This window comes from Struthio camelus, chromosome 2, assembly GCF_040807025.1.
Source record: "Struthio camelus isolate bStrCam1 chromosome 2, bStrCam1.hap1, whole genome shotgun sequence".
In the NCBI taxonomy this organism is placed as follows: domain Eukaryota; kingdom Metazoa; phylum Chordata; class Aves; order Struthioniformes; family Struthionidae; genus Struthio; species Struthio camelus.
Genome location: NC_090943.1, coordinates 166153390 through 166172201, shown reverse-complemented (window position 1 = coordinate 166172201; position 18812 = coordinate 166153390).

Here is an 18812-nt window from a genome sequence, read left to right as displayed (position 1 = left end):
AGAAGGAATTTAAGCAATGCATCAAACAGTAAGTGTGGTTGTCCATTGCTTTGTACTTCACTGGGTTATTAATACTTCTGCAAAGGAAAAGCAAAGGACTACTACCGAGATATGAAGAATTTTTTTGCTCTTCTGTTACCAAGGATAAGTAACTTATTTCTGTAGCAATTATCACATTGTCTTATCCCTGGAGTCTGAGCTGGGACTGGTACCACCGCACTCACAGGACTCCATCATATCTTCAGAAACAGAAACTTTACTATTGGTAGCAGAGTTCAACGATTATGCTGTTAGGACTATTAGTAACATAAGAGAGTTTCTTGGTAACATAAGAGAGTTTCTTACTGACAGTGGTTTTCTTCTGCATAAGTTAAAAAAGAAGTCTACTTTGACACGAATATGTAGTTACGTCTACTATTTAAAACAGTAAGCGAAAGTGTACTGACCGAGAAATCACACATTTCTTTAGGAACTAGCAATCTTTGCATAAATTTTTAATATGATGATCTTTCTTTTGAAGAAAAACGCTTTGTGACCATAACCATAAAGTGAAATTATTACTACCATTACAATTGATATTTATTGATTCAAAATTAGATGCAAGTAAACAAAAGATTTCTTTTTTCTAAAGAAAAACTTCAAGATTTGAGAAATAGTTGTCAAGTAGTATTTTTATTTTTTAGAGTCATACTTTTTAAAGTTAAGAAGTGTGTGGGTGGGGGGTGGGGGGTGGGTGCATGCATTTATGTATTTATATGAGGTATCCTCTGAAATGAAAACAAGCTTGAAGTACTATTTTTTTGTTTTATTTTGTGAAGATATTTTTGCATTTTTTTGACAATTTAAATTTTTTAGTTATATTATTCAGAAATTTTGAAAGCAGGATAAACCTCAGAAGAGCTGTCATTTTCGTATAACTTTCAAATTGTCCATTCTGAAGGTATTTGCATTTCAATTCCAGCGAAATCCTAGGAGATCTCAAAACAAAAGTATGAAAGTTTTTCATTCTTCACATCACTTCTAGGATATTTTTTTCTTAATAACAGATGGTGGAAGAAGATTGAGCTCATGAAAACTTACACCTGTTTTTTGTATAACATTGGAGAGAATACTAAGTACAGGGCAGGAATTTTCTTCCCTAAGATATCACTGTCATCTTCAGTGAATACAGAAAATACAGAAGAAGACAAAAATTATTAGCATTTTTTTCAGGGGATTGGGTTTGTCATTCTAAGAACTGGGATGGGAGATGAACTCCTTTCCTTACAAACATTTGTCTCAAACCTTCCACTTGAGTAAGCCATTGCTCCATATTTGTAACTGCTAAGATCACACCCAAAATTCCTCTATTCTTTGCTGTTGGCTGAGTTATGCTGGAAATCCAGATAGACATAATGATGCCTAAAGGGCAGTGGAGAGTGCTCCAAGCCATCAGTTCAAGTAATTCCTCAAAGTTCACAGAGGTAGCCCTGCCAAAAGAGGAAATGGACTCTTTCTCATGAGCAGTACTCTAAAAACATAGCCCAGAGGGCCAGGCTTCCTGTAATGTCCAACAACAAAACCTCCTCTGTTTTCAGAATTTGCTAGGTTTTTTTTTTTAATATGTTTGTTTGGATTTTTTTTTTATTTTGTTTTGAAAGGATTTCTTTTGTTCATCAGACTTACTTGGCATTCAAAATCTGCCAGCTGCATCGTGTCTTCTCTGGGCACACATCAAAATCTAGTTTGGATGCCACCTGTCTGATTACTCATTTAGTGATGCCAGTTCTTGCTTGAATGTGCCATGAACAGAACAAAGAATAACAACATATATTCTGTTTTGCTAAAAAGTGAAATGAAGTTGAAGAAGTGCTGATATTTAAAGGAGCCCTAATCAGAACTGGATGTGTCATATCACTGTATAAATATTTATATTGAACACATGCAAATAATATACACTGATTGACCATACCAAAACTTCTCAGAACTTCAAATATAATTTTCTTTAGCAACTTACTTTTTTCCTCAGTGATAGAATGTTCTAACTCCATATCAAAAAATGCCTGTGCATGTATGTGTAAATTACTGTAGTTACTTGCATTTTTATATGCATATGTTTATATATAAATTGGACCTCATATACAAGATATTGGAATATCTATAACTGTGATAGTATTTTTGAATAATTCTTGTACACCTTCTGAACTGAATTATTTACACTCTCAATAGAGAAAATGAAGAGATATAGGAAATTCTAAAATAAAATTCTACTTATCCATAAGTAGGTGCTTAAAATAAGCAGTTGGGTTTACACTAGAAGTTCCTCTAAATTATAAAAGGTTTGGTCACTAGCTCAGATGTAGATCCCTACACTGCAGGTGTAAAATTAAGCCTGGAGTACGTAAAATTAAGCCCTAGTTTCTGATAAGCATCTTGCTAGTGAGCTCAACAGCTGGATATGTAGCCGAACTGCATGATTCGGATGGACAGCCAGGTACACTAGGAGGTGTAGAACAAAATTACCAAATAGTCTTAGTCTATCTTCCCTTACGGTCATTTTATGCTGTTTGGGGAACAAAGCTAAAGTAGATATAGGATCAGTTGTAACATTTAGGCAAAAAGCTGGCCAGACATTTTCAGTTTGAAGCACCAGTGCCACTGATATCTATGAAATCTTTGCCATTAAGTGCAGGGAAGCCAGGATTCCACCTTGAAAGTTCATCCCCCCCCCCCCCCCCCCCCAAAGTAACTGGACATGTAGGAGAAAAACTCAGAGCAACAATCCTTCCCATGCCATTTTCAGAGATTCATTTCTGAACATCGAGAAGCCATACAGAGCACTTCTGCGAGCACTTTGCTTTCGGGATTTTTGTTTGTCTTGTTTTATTTTAATTTTGAATAATATTTGGCCACTTTTGTCAGTCTGTCATGAGATATAGGAGGAAAAGTAAGTAAATGTAAATAATAGTGGAGACAGGGAAGTTTTGAATTTCGCAAGCTGTTTTGTTTAGGTTTGACTATAGGTTGGTGCTTGAGGAGAGAAGTTTATTCTTTTTAAATTGATGGAGTTTCTTTTGCTAAGAGAGAAATGAGCTCTAAACCTTTCTAATGAGAGATGCATATATCATTTGATATGCATGTGGGTACTGACAACTTACCCACTAATTATAGGGAGAATGAAAACCAATTAATTATTCAAGCAGCTTTTTCTAACAGTTAATCAACCACTGCCAATGGCTCTTAACTGCGGTGACTTTAATGTCTGTCACTGTCACAGCTTATACATGCTCCTGATAATTGAAAATTACGACTTACTCTTTCGCGCTATACAATTTAAGTTAGGCCTACATGAAATGCAGTCGAGTATCATATGAGAGTTTGCTTGAGATAATCCTGGATGAAAGTATGAAGTAACTAAGCAACTTGCCTTTAACTTCTCTTACAGGAAGCTGATAACTCAAACATCTTTTTAGTATTTATAGGAGCAGTAGATAAGAACGAAATTCTGTACTGCATGACTGAATATCAGTCTTCTTACATGATCAGGTCCTTAAGATGAGAAGATTTGCTTGTAGTGTGCATTTGTAAGAGCTCAGGCATCCAACTCATATCGCAGATTGTTATTGGTGGACCACTAACTATATATAAAGTCCCAGTATAAAGGCCGTAGTTGGTCTGTGATATGATAATTAGCAATATGGTCAAGCAAAATAATTTATAATAAGGATTCATTATGGTCTAGCACAGATTTTGAGGGATGGAAGTATTCTGTGAGCTATATTTTGGGTTGAAAACTGATTATAGATGTTACCAACATAACAGAGCTACAAATGTGTAAATTCATTGAGTTTGTACTATGACTTGATTCCTTTATTTCTCAAAGCATGCTCCTTACTATTCTACATTAGCCCTGGTCTTAAATATGATTTATATAAGCAAGACAACAATATAAATTATTCTTTAATGGTCCCTGATACTGATACACTTGGCTTCACTTAGACAGCTGGTGCACTACAATCACTGTTTATTGCGGTAATCTTAATCATCTCATTGTTACCTTGGATTACTGTGATCTATTCCCTGGAGTTCTCTATTTCAGCTCTTTACATAACACTAAGCCATAAAACCATGAAGGCTGGGACTACCATTTCATCATGAGCATGAACTGTCCCTAACATAATGGAGCAATGATCCTCCATTTGGTAGTTTGACATAGGTGCGAGCCAGTATAAAAGTACTAAGGGTATTATGACACCAGCTGTTACTATGTTTTTCTACATTAAATGACTAACTGCAGTTTGAAGACAGAATCGTAAGTCCAGTGACAGAGGAGCCTGTTTATGCTAAACCCTGAGAGCCGTGTTGTACACGCACACAGACTGGAACCGCATGGCAGATTGATGAAGCAGGCCAGCCTCACAACAGCCACTTTCTTACAGCTGCTGGTGATATATTTATTTCTGAGGGTGTTGTTAAAAAACATCAATATTTCTCTTGACTAGCATGATAGTGACACAGCCCCAGAGCATAACGTGGTCTGACAGAGCCTGCAGGTCTGGGAAGCATTCAAAACTAGAGAAGGTCAAAAGGAGCAGAGAAGAACAGACAGCGTCAACTAAAAACCTCTTTTGAAACTCCAAGAGCAAATCAGATTAACCAAGGCTATTTATAGCGAAAGATAAATATACTATCTTTCTTGGAGACCTGATTCAAATCTTGGTCATACCTTTTTTTTTTTTTTTTTTGCCTCCCAGTTTTAATTTTTATTTTCTGCTCAGGAATAACTCATTAATTTTTGAGTAACTAAAATATTTTTATTGAAAAATATTTTTAAATCGTTTTTCTTACTGAAAGATGATCCAGAATCTTTAAAGTAAAAAAAGACTCTTAACATAAAACCTTGCATTTCACCCCAGGGCCCAATAACTTGGGCTTGGTTAAAGGAGATCTTTCAGAAAATCATCCAGTTCTCATTTGCAGACAGCAAGTCAAGGAATGTCCTTCATTTCCTTGATATCTTGTTCTAATGGTAATGGCACTTCTTACTATTACAAAGTTAACTTATTTCTCACTCAAATTTTACTTGGATTCAAATTCTAGCTATTAGTTCTTGCTATGACTTTATTCATCAGATTGAGTTAGCTTTTGCTACTTGTCATTTTCTCCCCATGAAGATACCTCTAAGCAAGGTAACTGTTAATCTTGTTTTATTGTTCCACATTGAATAAGCTCTTTAAGTATCTCCAAGTGAAATATTTTGTTTTTTTTTCCAATCTTATGGCTTTTATTTATTTATTTATTTATTTTTGTAAACCTACTCTCCAGAATTTACCCAGACATCTACCCAGCCAGTCATTTCACCCGAGAAGGCTCTCAGATTGGTCAAGCATGATTTCCCTTTGGTGAATCCATGCTGACTACTCCCGATCACCTTCTTGTCCTCCACATGCTTAGTGAGGACCTTCAGGAGGAGCTGTTCCATCACCTTTCCAGGGATGGAGGTGAGACTGACAGGCCTGTAGTATCCTGGCTCCTCCTCCTTGCCCTTTTGGAAGACTGACGTGACATTGGCTTTCTTCCAGTCCTCAGGCACCTCTCCTGATCTCCAGGACCTTTCCGAGATGATGGAGAGTGGCCTAGCAATGACATCATCATTTAGCAGTCACGAGTGCATCCCATCAGGGCCCATGGATTTGTGCATGTCAAATTTGCACAAATGATCTGCATTCCCAAATTAGATGAACTTCAAAGAGAACAGCAACAATTAAAAATGGCCTAGAAATTTATCAGAAAGGAAGAGAATGAAAATATTGCTTACCAAATGAGAAAAGGACCTAGGAAGCAGACAAAAAATACATCTTTATGGTTGAAAATGTAAAGCAGAACAGGATCCAGAAAAGGTAGACAAAGAAGCTCTGTTCTACGGACCTTTTAACATATGAGGAGAAAATCTGATAATGTTACAAAATGGCAATTTCAAAACTGATTTTAAAAAAAGCACATGAGAACTAGACTGCAGTTCTTTGGCATGAGATTTACATGGGAAATTAATCCATTTTCATCTGATGCAAAATGTCACCAACTTCCTTTGGAGAAGTTGGAACTTATTACACTTAGAGATAAGATGATAGAAACATGATGGTTCTTGGGCCTGTCCCTTTATAGCAATTCCTGTATTCCCATAATTAAACAGGGACATGAAATTCAGGATCAATTAATGGTAGCAGTTTTTACAACCTATCCAGAATTTAACTGCTCATATATCTTTTCTGCCTGCAGCAAAATTATGCTTTGAACTTTCTTATTTTAAAGCACAGAAAGTGATGACAAACCTCCTAAAAGAACTCAGAATATTTCATACTTTCAGATATTTGACAAAGTATCTTCTTTCCACTGTAAAAGAGGAACATACATTTCTTCTGCACTTCCTTTTTTCTCTTCTAGATGGACCATTTAATTTCAATGACAAATTGACCAAATGAGTGTTATCGAATAGAGCAAGAATTCAGTATAAAGTTCCTAATTTATCAATATAAAGCTTTTTATGAGCACAGAAACAAAACTTTGTTAGCTCTCCTTCCCTATTTTCTCAGTCACTAAAAAGCTAGAGTAGGGCTGTCCTTTACTCTTGCTGAAAGAAGGTTAAGAAGCATTTCTTACTATTCTATATTTTCCATACTTGCTGGATATTAATTTATAGGATGTTGTAAATATATATTGTACCATTTCAATCTGTTTTAGATCGTTTGCTTTTGTACTTTATTGCAGTAAGAAAGTGACTACTAATATATTCATATTGCACTAATACCTGGAAACAATCAGCCATATAATTTGGTCATTACACACTGTAATAAATATCAATGCAATTTTAAAAGTGAAGAAATAAATCTGTCCGACTAATATTTCTCTAAGATGTGTAGAAATTTCTGGTGTCAGTATGAGTATCTCCAACCCGACTGTCTATCTTTATTAGATGAATGGGCAATCTGAAGTGTTATGCAAATATGACCTTCAAGAAAGTTGAGACAGGAAAAAAAAAAAAAACTAAACATAAAAACAGAAAAGATAACATCATCTGTCCAAAACTATCTTGGAAATGTTCCATATTTCTAATAAAGGAGCACCTATATGCATTAATATCTTGAGTTTATTCATCCAAACAATCTGATTGTATCCTTTTTAACATAAAAGGTGTACTGTAAAGTCTTTCTGAGCCTGTACTTTAGATTCTGAGAAGAAACTAAGTAACATGGGAATTTCTAAGGCACAAACAACATACCTTAATATCCAAAGCATGGTGGTTTGCAATCTGTATGATTCAAAGACTAATACTTCAGTAGACTAATCCAGTCTGTCATAGTGCTTTTTCTCTTTTTTTTTTTTTCTTTTTTTAATATCTGCACAAATTGCACGTTGCTTCCCAAGTGTCTATAAGTAAACTCCATGCTGGAAGAGCTGAAGACAGAATGTTCCCACTCAAGCAAATGTATAAAATGTATGAGATGAGCATTGAATTAAGTACATTCCTGCGTTCTTACCAATTTACAGGAATGTGACTCATCTGCAAGTTATAAGGCACCTGTAGTAACTGCTGCTGTTGACAAAATCCATGAAAGCTCTGTAGTGGGTTTTATGTTCATGCATACACTATAGTACAGATATGAGAGTTACTGAGCTCCATTCACCTACCTTTTCAGAAAAAAAATAAATACTTTTATCTCAATTCTGTCTGATATACACCAAACCAGAATCTGAAGGCATTGGAAGTCCAGCCTTCAAAAAAGGCAAGAAGGAGGAGCCAGGAAAATCCAGGCCTGTCAGCCTCACCTCCATCCCTGGAAAGGTGATGGAACAGCTCCTCCTGGAGGTCATCACTAAGCATCTGGAGGACAAGAAGGGGATCAGGAGTAGTCAGCATGGATTCACCAAAGGGAAATCATGCTTGACCAACCCGACTGCCTTCTCTGATGGAATGAGTGGCTGGGGAGATGAGGGGAGAGCAGTGGATGGACTTCAGCAAGGCTTTGGACACTGTCTCCCATCACATCCTTGTAGGTAAACTCAGGAAGTGTGGGTTGGATGAGCGGATGGTGAGGTGGATTGAGAACTGTCTGGATGGCCGAGCTCAGAGGGTTGTGGTGAATGGCACAGAGTGTAGTTGGAGGCCTGTAGCTAGCGGTGTCCCCCAAGGATCAGTCCTGGGACAGTCTTGTTCAATGTATTCATCGATGACCTGGAGGAAGGGACAGAGTGCACCCTCAGCAAGTTTGCTGATGATCTGAAACTGGGGGGCGAGGCTAACACACCAGAAGACTGTGCTGCCATTCAGAGGGACCTGGACAGGCTGGAGAGCTGGGCAGAGAGAAACCTCCTGAAGTTCAACAAAGGCAAGTGCAAGGTCCTGCACCTGGGGAGGAAGAACCCCCTGCACCAGGACAGGCTGGGGCTTGACCTGTTGGAGAGCAGCTCTGCCGAGAAGGACCTGGGAGTGCTGGTGGACAACAAGTTGACCATGAGCCAGCAGTGTGCCCTTGTGGCCAAGAAGGCCAATGGGATGCTGGGGTGCATGAGGCAGAGTGTTGGCAGCAGGTGGAGGGAGGTGATCCTGCCCCTCTCCTCAGCCCTGGGGAGGCCTCCCCTGGAGTACTGGGTCCAGTACTGGGCTCACCAGAACAAGAGAGACATGGCACTCCTGGAGAGAGTCCAGCGGAGGGCTACCAAGATGATGAGAGGGCTGGAGCATCTCTCCTGTGAAGAAAGACTGCAAGAGCTGGGCCTGTTCAGCCTGGAGAAGAGAAGATTGAGAGGCGATCTCATTAACATGTACAAGTATCTGCAGGGGGAGTGTCGAGAGGATGAGGCCAGTCTCTTCTCCGTGGTGCCCAGCAACAGGACAAGAGGCAACGGGCACAAACTGAACCACAGGAAGTTCCACCTAAACCTGAGAAAGAACTTCTTCACTGTGAGGGTGACAGAGCATTGGAACAGGCTGCCCAGAGAGGTAGTGGCGTCTCCTTCCCTGGAGATCTTCAAAACCCGTCTGGATGTGATCCTGGGCAATATGCTCTAGAGGACCCTGCTTGAGCAGGGGGGATTGGACTAGATGATCTCCAGAGGTCCCTTCCAACCTCAACTGTTCTGTGATTCTGTGATTCTATGAAAGTGTTTCAATGTACACCTCCAAATTATGGACATAAAGTTAGTCAGGATGAATCTTAGGTTTTTTTGTATATATATGTGTATGTATATATGCTTCTATATATATGTATATATTCCCATAAGTAGTATCTCTTCCTGATCTCTTTATTCATATTGTAGTCATATCTGCTTTTTTAATTTATAAAATATATTACTTCTACTTTTCATTATGGGTGTAATAGAATTATTCATCGAAGATCACAGTCAACTTAAGAGTTCTTCTCTATTAAGCCTTTTGTAAAAATAGGTTTCACTGCATATATACTACTATTTGGCTTGGGTTTTCCACGACCTTTCAGGCTGTACCCATTGACCAGCTATTTAGCAAAGCATTAAGCTCAAACTGCCCCAGCTGTTCAGTTAGAGCCCAGAAGCTCAGTTGAAGATTGGCTACAGGATTACTCTCCTGTCTGACCACCCCCAACAACTCTTTCCACAATGAATTGTAAATCACTGTCACACTACTTGTTTTGAGATTGGAAAGTCTGCCAGCTACAGTGTGACAGCTCTAGCAAGACCAGAAGCTTTTCTTCAGCCTTATATTTGCTTTCATAGATGAAACCCAGTGGGAGACAGAAATAATTCAGAGACAGATTCTTAGGACGACTCCACTTGTCTGTGTAAATGAAGTTTGGATAAATCTTGTGAGTACTCTACAGAAATAAATAAATAGTATAGAAACACTTGTTCCAGCTTAAAAGATAAGACTGACAAAGAGAGCTAAGGTATTTTCAGTAGCTGATACTGACTTGCAGGTTAACTCAAAATATCGTTATAGACTTCTACTTTAGCACAATGAAGAGGAAGTAGAGATCAGATCACCTCTGATTTCCATTTCATCTTGGCATAATATATTTCATTTATTGCATATTATTCAATATATTGCATTTCTTTTCTTTAGGGAAGACTGAAAAAATTCAGCATGTTAACATATATGAACCTGGAAGCACTCTGAATGACTCTGTTGTATCAAGAGATCTCTGTTCGAGTTGACTTTCACCCCTTCCTCCAAAAGGAAACCCTCATCCTTCATTAATACATTATTTCATGTGCTGACCATGATTTCTGGATGACCAACAATATAACCAAAGGTACAGTAATTTTAAAAAGTTTTGCTGTTTTCCTGATGCAATTTTAGTGGTAATAAATTTTTCCTCTATGACATGATTCATAGGAGGTGATAGAAGCACCCTCTTTACTCCACCGACATTTAAAGTGAGCCTTAGTGCAAATATGAGAAGAGGATCACTCCATAATAAAATAAACCTTTTCATTTCTCTTGCTACACTTTACTGTGCTGTCCTTGGACTCCACCAGCAGTCTGAAAATTCTTGCTGAATCAAGGAAAACTTAGGAGACAAAGGTTAATGAGGCTATTATTATATTATGGAAATGTAGTATTATGTCGCTGTTACTTTGAACTCAGAGAAGAGGCTGAGAAGATTACTGGGGTGGACATCAGTATACATGTGTACATAGAGGTTTACCTTTAGCCATACGATCATAATAATTTACTGAAAACTGCACTTCTACATTGTGAAACCGTTGTGCGATGTAACCAAAATGGATTAGAGAAATGTACATGTTCTGTAGGCTGAATTGGATTTCATTCTGTCCTAAATGATTGTTAGATCTAAACAAAAGGTCCAAACCCCAAATCTTTTTATGTCTAAAATGCTTAGTCATCTCTATCTCATGGAATGAAGTGAGCCCTCTTACTTGTCAGTGGCAGTCGTTGAAAAAGCCAAAGCTTGTCCTGAGCCTGTAGAGCATCTCTGACTGCAAGTCTGATAGCACAGGAGAAGAGCAATGAAATTGAAATAATAAAACGATAGGATCGTGACTTTTTTTCTGCCTTTCCATGGTTCAGAATTCTGAATCAATGCTCTTGAAGAGGATTGTGTTACTTGTCACATCACAGTCCTGCTTTTGCATACTGTTCATGAAATATTGAAGAATAACACAACTCACCAGTGTTCATTGGCACGGCTGTTCCATTTGCTGAAAACATAAATATTTATGATCAATGGCTAGCACTATGACAAGGCGCATCTCCAAAGCAATAGAGTTGCGCACTTTGAAGAGATGGGGCTGTCTTCCCAACGGAGACTGTACCTAAAGCTCAGTCACAAGGACACTGAAAGCTGTGCAGACACGTGTCTTGAATCATGGCACTGGAAGATACCCCTTCAAAGAAAACGGCCTTAAGTTTGGGAATTCGCCTGCAGAACTTGAACAACATTTTTCAGATTATACTATAGGAGCTTTTGTCATCGAAACCATGCGCATAATATATAAGTACAAGTTAATTACTAGGCAGTGGTCTACATTCTCTAGTGATTGGAACATTTGTTATTGTTATTCATTATTTCTATTATAACAACACACAATTTCCACCTGGGATGAACACCATGCTAGGCAATATTCGGACAAAATAATAGACTGCTTCAAAGAATTCACAATTAAAGAATTAGACAGCCAAGTACAAAATTACGATCCTTACAACTGTACTTTTCTTAAAATTGTACCACCCTTAAAATTATACTAATCTTCAAATAATGCTGGAAATATTTAATTATTTTTTGTTCTTATCCTTTTGTTTGTTTGTTTGTTTGTTTTTTCCTTTCTATTTTCATTTCAAGGTTTTCTCAGAATATTCTGTTTCTAGGAGATACTTTGGATTTTCAATTCTGAGCCCACTCAGGATGCCGTGACAAGAGGTGACTTAGCCTCAAATTAATTCTCAGTTCAGTTGTTTAAACGTGGAATTCTGGTGTTATTAAGACACTTTTGGGTATTCAAGTTCAACAGTTCTTATCTCACTGTGGCTTCACAGAGGATCTGAAGATAGATAAATAAATAAAAGGGTTATCTACATGGAGCTGGCAGAGATAATTCAATACCTGCAGAAGAATTATACTCTTCTGCAGCAGCAGCTGGAGGCCAGGCAGGATATCTATAGCATTTTAAAAGGTACTGAACACGTATCTTTAAGCAGCTGAATAGCTGATCTACTTGTCTACTTGTGTCTAGGCCATACTACTATCAATACAGCTTAGTGAGCTGTTTAAATCACCCAAAGATAGACACATAGGACACACAGGGCATGTGCTAAATTCATTTGCTAAATGTGTCTAATCCCATTCGAGATGCCCTATGGCATTCTGCCTGGTAGCCCCAATCTGACCCATAAGGATGTAGGTCTTGTACTTCGTGTGTCATATCTGTGAGTCCAATGCAGATGTCAAAGATATCTGAGAGCATTTTAAATGCCACTAGATGCCTACACTTAAATAACAGAATTGAGCCCCTCCTAGCTGAATATCTGAACGCGTCATCACTGTATTGAAAAGATATCCATAAGCTAAAATGGAATTACATACACTTGGTGCACATATAGACACCTAAATTTAGGTATTCTAACCTCAAGCTGAATCTCTCCCTTTGTTTCTCATCCCACAAGCCTTGTCACATCAGACCTACTGGATTCGATCCATTGCGTTTAAATCCATACAGTAGAGCACTGCCTTCTTTTCACCCAGATTGGAAAGAGGAACTTTATTTTTATGAACTAGCATGGTACATGTAATGCTGTCCTAGGATGAAGCAGATCAGCATTTTATTCCCTTCACTTAAGAGATTCAAACGGCTATCACTCGCCATCCTGAGGCATGTTCTTGCCAACAGTCTACAACAGTCTGCCATGAGGTCTGAGAAGGAAGAATGGGGTGTGATCACTCTCCTGTTTAATTTTTGCTGTTGTAAAGAAAATAATGAATGACACACTGAGAAAAGGAATATGCCTTGACTCTATATCCAAATAAGTGATGCAGTTTCCAAGCAGAAGAAAAACTACTCTGAGTTCTCTTCTGGGAAGTACTCTAGCTTATATTACTCAGTTGCATGCTAGAATATAAATAATTATTTTGTAAAGCACCTGAACATATCAAGTCTGATTTTCTAAGAATTTCTACCCACTACTTTTATATTTCCATTTAACACCCAAGATGTTCTCTAAACTGCACAGCACCTTCACCTCATCCACTCTTCACCTGTTAGGCAAGAGGCAGCATCCATTGCAGAGCTGTTTCAAAGATGTGTATATGGTCAGTTCCTTAAATATGGATTCGGCCAAACCAAAGAAACCTGAGGCCAGACCAAAGAAATCTGAGATCACTCTTCCGTCTTTCTTTCAAGACTGTGCATGTATTTTCTCTTCCCTTTATTCAGATGCCAGTTTTCATTAAACCTACTATATGGCTGATGAATGAAAGTCTTTGTTACTTTAAAAGCAAACATTCAGACAATAATAATAATTTAAAAACACTAAAAAGAATTAGAGATTAAACCTCCAAACTGTCCATATTCACATGTGTGCTTTAACCACTTAGTGATAGAGAACTTTTCTTCATTTCTTTCTTCTTCCCACCCTGTCCAAACTAATTTTTGCAAACCCATATACCAGTACCTGAAGGACTGAAAAACGCTGTGCTTTAGGAAAGTTTATAAGCCAGTGGCTAGGACAGATTCCTGGCAACTGAAAAGGTTAAATCTAAAACCCCTTGAGAAGAGCCAGGAATTAAATCATAGTGCTCTGACCACTCAGAAGTTAGAAAAATATGTCGATGTTTTTGCTGCCTTCTTAGGGAGCAAAAAAGAGAAATAGAAAACACCCTTTTTGTGCAATCTGTCACTTCAGAGTCAGTTTTAGACATTAGCAGAATATTTCTATATGATTAAATCCGTCAAGTATTTTAAAAGGGGAAAACCTAGTTTCTGGTTCCTTATAAGTTCAGTGACATACAGCTCTGTCAAAATTAGAGATTCTTGGCACTTGAACAGATGTAACTCAACACCTGGAAAACTTTCAACTCCAGGAGGTGAATTATAAATTCTGTCATAAGAGAATTAAAATGTTAGGGCTAGACTGTAGAAGCTAAATCCAAGATTATTTCCTTATGTTGTTTGTTTGTTTTTGTCTTTGTCTTTGGTCCCAAGATCACAAATCTCATGGTTAGGTAAAATGAAGTCATGCTATTTTTACAGTTGTAGGCTTATCTATGGTGCTAGGAATAATTTCATCTTGAAAACGTTCATTAACAAATGGATTTTCCCAAGAGAGGCTGAATATAAATTATTGATGCCAATACAGCTAAATCAAGATGAGGAATTTGTTGATCTGTCTCAATGAGCTCACTGACACTATGTTATCTTGTACCTGTCATCGATTAACCTCTGTGATGGTGATTTAGACATCCTGACTGCCTAGCCCTTCAGCTAGGCTGATCTAGAAGCTTCAGGGTATTCATCTGACTCTTTTTAAAACCTATCCCTTTTTGATGCAGTTCAGCGAGATGAAGTTCCTGCTTGGGCTCCACGCTGCTCTGTGAGCTGTGAGCACACCACTTCTACTTGCCAGATACGACCTGGCAGATGTTCGTTGCCTCAGGAACTGACTGAAGTACCAGATGAAGAGTGCCTGTTGGCAGCATGTCTGCTCAAAGGAAAAAAAAAAAGACTTGGAAAACACTAAAATCAAGAATATGATCATTTTGAAAGTATTTCTATTCAAATATACAGGAAAATTTGGTAGAGAATGAACAAATAGACATATTGTAAGGGAAGAGAGAACTAGACAAATTAGCTTTGATATCCCCAAGTGAGTCAGATATTTTCTGGGATATTTTATTGATATTATTGTGAATTCAGATATGAATGTATTGTAGAAAAAAATGTCTGTTAAGAGTAGGCTAGAGAGAATTATGCCAGAGCTGGGAGTATATATATATCTCATATGTATTGAAGAAGGCACCTAAAAATGTTCTAGGGTTCGAGTTGTTATAAATGCACAGCACTGACCTATATTTGTTCCTGCTGTTGTCAATAAACTTAGTGTAACTGTGGTTAAATTGATTCTGTTGTCTAAAAGCTTGTAAAGTCAAGCTAGAAGGATCACATACTTGAAAAAAGTCACATTTTTGCCTAAGTAGCACCCTATCTTATGATGAGGAGAATCCCCAGAGAAGTCAAGTGTGTAAACTTCCAGGCAAAACAGGCAAGCAAAATGTTTTCCAGCATTTGTGGGACTTAATCAACTATCTTTGATTTATAGTGCAGTCAGCAGTACAGACCAATAGAATAGCTAGACTGAACATGGAGTGAATTAACTTCTCATATGAGAGGTAGTGTCTGGAGATATGTACATACTGAAATTAGCAAATTCATCTGGCAATCCAACATCTTTTAAATTGATGTTCATTAGACAGATAGTTTCTTTTTTTCTTCATTTTTGGGGGGTTAATGATTGTTTCTTTGCAAGATGTGAAATTTCTTTATAAGTAAGTGTGAAAGAAATAGAAATATGTTCTAGGAAGTGAGAAATAGGGTCTGGAGCCAAAAGTCCTGAATTTTGCGGTCTAGAATAAATACCTCTGTTAGCATCTCAACTTGAGATTGTACTTAGTTCATTTTTTGCAAAGCCCAAGTAACCTTCTCAAACTGCCTCAAATTCAAAATGATTGAGAGAATAAAAAGGAAATGGAATCTCTGGGAATAAGACAGTTACTTGGTTTCTTTGTAGTCATATACCTTGACATAACTATAAAGGGAAACATTTACTAGCTTCCTTAATTCCCTTTCACAAGAGCCTTCAGCAAAGAAAATTGGAATTCGATTTGCAAAATGAGACAGCTGATAACTTGAGTTGTTTATAACCTTCACCTTGATCCAGTTTATCTATGGACTGTCAGGGTCTGGGTTAGCTTTACTTATTTGCCTACCTTTCTGCTTCCTGTCTCTATTTATCTGTTAACACCACTATTTCTTCTCTCCGAACCTCAGAGAGATGGTTCCCTGAAAATAAAACCTATCTAAGGGAACTGAATAGAGAGATGCACGTAAATTCTTTGGCTCAGAAAGCCGCTAAGCAAAAGGGTGCTGTAATTTGTAAGGGTAATTTGGAGGAAGTATGACTATATACTTTTCCTTTTCTTACATCTTTTTCTGAGCATCCAATAGTACTTATTGCCCATTCATAGGGTGGCTGTACCATAATCTTCTCCTATATTCTTCAGGTTTTGGACGAGAAAGGGATTCATGTGACAGGAGAAAGAGAAAGGGAATGTGTTGATCTAAGTCCACAATGACAGATTTTTTTTTTTTTTTTTTTAGTAAGATAAAAAACTACTCAGCCCTGCTGAGGCCTCACCTGGAGTCCTGTGTCCAGTTCTGGGCTCCCCAGGACAAGAGAGACATGGCACTCCTGGAGAGAGTCCAGCGGAGGGCTACCAAGATGATGAGAGGGCTGGAGCACCTCTCCTATGAAGAAAGGCTGAGGGAGCTGGGCCTGTTGAGCCTGGAGAAGAGAAGATTGAGAGGGGATCTCATCAACGTGTACAAGTATCTGAAGGGGGAGTGTCGAGAGGATGAGGCCAGTCTCTTCTCCGTGGTGGCCAGCATCAGGACAAGAGGCAATGGGCAGAAACTGAACCACAGGAAGTTCCACCTAAACCTGAGAAAGAACTTCTTCACTGTGAGGGTGACAGAGCATTGGAACAGGCTGCCCAGAGAGGTGGTGGAGTCTGCTTCGCTGGAGATCTTCAAAAGCCGTCTGGATGTGATCCTGGGCAATATGCTCTAGAGGTCCCTGCTTGAGCAGGGAGGTTGGACGAGATGATCTCCAGAGGTCCCTTCCAACCTAAACCATTCTGTGATTCTGTGATTCTGAGAAATCTGTGTTCGAACCATATTTTTTGCCTAATTTATGATACAGCTTCTACCTGTTTAGAGTTTAGAAACAGAGACTGACACTGTAGCTGTTGAACTAAGGTCAGATGTCAATAATTTAACTCAGTGCTGCTTCAGAAAGGTGTACAGTAATTGTAGTACGCAAGAAGATGTACAGATTGTAAAAAGTTAGGTGGATAATGCTATACAAGCAGACAAAAGACTGCAGACAAAAGTAAAGCTGCACAGAATTGAAGTTTGAATCTAATGGAGTTATACGAGAAAGATACTTCTTTTTCTCCAATTATATGCCCTGATCCTTCTCTTCCAGTTTGATTAGGATAATTTTCAGCAGTCTGAATGGCTGACCGTCTCTGTGGCTGTGAAAATCTCAATAAAAGTAAAAGAGGCTGGACCAGATCTTTTGGTACTGCAAGCCATCAGAGCCAGGTGACCCTTTGGTGGTTTTTATCAACCCAGAAGCTACCTCAAGGTCTTCATTTTTTACTCCAGCTTTGCATGCATTTCTGACAAGGATCTGGCCTTAGATCTGCCATGCATCAAATGGTCTTACAAAACAGATCTTACAAAATGATCTTACAGCAATGGAAAGGTTAAAAGCAAATGCTGCTTTAGAGTATCCTGGTAGGACTGTATGCAGTGCGGAGAGATATCTGATCCACAGGTGATATTTGTCCCAGAATAAACCTCCCACGGGAGGCCTGGAAGGATCAGGATGAGGTACAGAGATGGCTTGTTTTCAGTCCTTTGTATTGTGCTTAATGTTTACGTAGTTCAAACTAAGAAAGGAAAAAAAGTTGAAAGCAACAATGACTGAGATAACAGTCTCAGCTTAGCAGATAGAAACTAGGAGATATGGAACTGAGAGGTGGAAGGTTGGAAGATTATTAGTTTTTTTCATTGTAATCCCCAGAGGAAGGCCTAGATTTCGGGCCAGATGTTCTGATTCTTAAACAATGAGCCAGTGCGTGGAAAGAAGTTTGGCTCCCAGCACAGAATACAAGTTGTAATACAAACTTGTCTTCTATCCCAAAAAAGCAGCTGCCTCTGTATTTATTTCTTTTTCACTGTTTATTGAATGCAAAACAGAATAATTTTACTAAATTGTTAATGTGTTATATTCTGAGTAGAAAATTTTAAAATGCAATGAATAGCCAAGCTCAGCCTTTCAGATGTTCTGGACCTCCAGATAAGGATCACTCCATATGCCAATGAAGCAGTCAGCTCACGCATTCATCCGCCACATGAAGGCGTAGCTCGTTCCTAAACAAACTGCCTCTCCTCTGGAGCCTTCTGACCCCTAAACATGTCAGCATAAGGGCTATTCAAGGATATGCTGTGAACTGACAAATTAATGTCCATTTCTGCCCTCTTATAATTCGGGATAATTATCCAGGACTGATACAGTTCAAATACATGGAATTTATCTTATCTTTTTTTAGACTTCTTAAAATGAGGTGGTGAAGCAATTAATCTAGTTTCTGTCCGTAAGCAGCAGAGAGCGTCAGAGCTTCCTTCAGAAGGTGATTCATGACATCTATTTAAAATATCTTTTGCAGGATGGAATGGAAATGCTTCTTGTTCTCCACTGACTATAGATGGAAGCTTAGGCAGCAAAGTTTAGGACGAGCTGCCAACTTCTGGATGCCCAAATCAGGTGAAATGAACCTTCAAAGTCTAAAGGTGAGACCATTTTGAAGGTGAGTCTTAGCTAAGTAGGGTGTGTAATGATAATAATGATCATACTGCAGTGCTGTAGAAAGGTTCAGAGTTCAAACTGTGATGCCTAGCTGTCTTTATTATCAAGTCAGATACCTAGCTGGTTGTTGATTTGTGCTATTTTACCTCTACTGTATCATTACAAATAGTTATTTATTTAAGTTATCCCA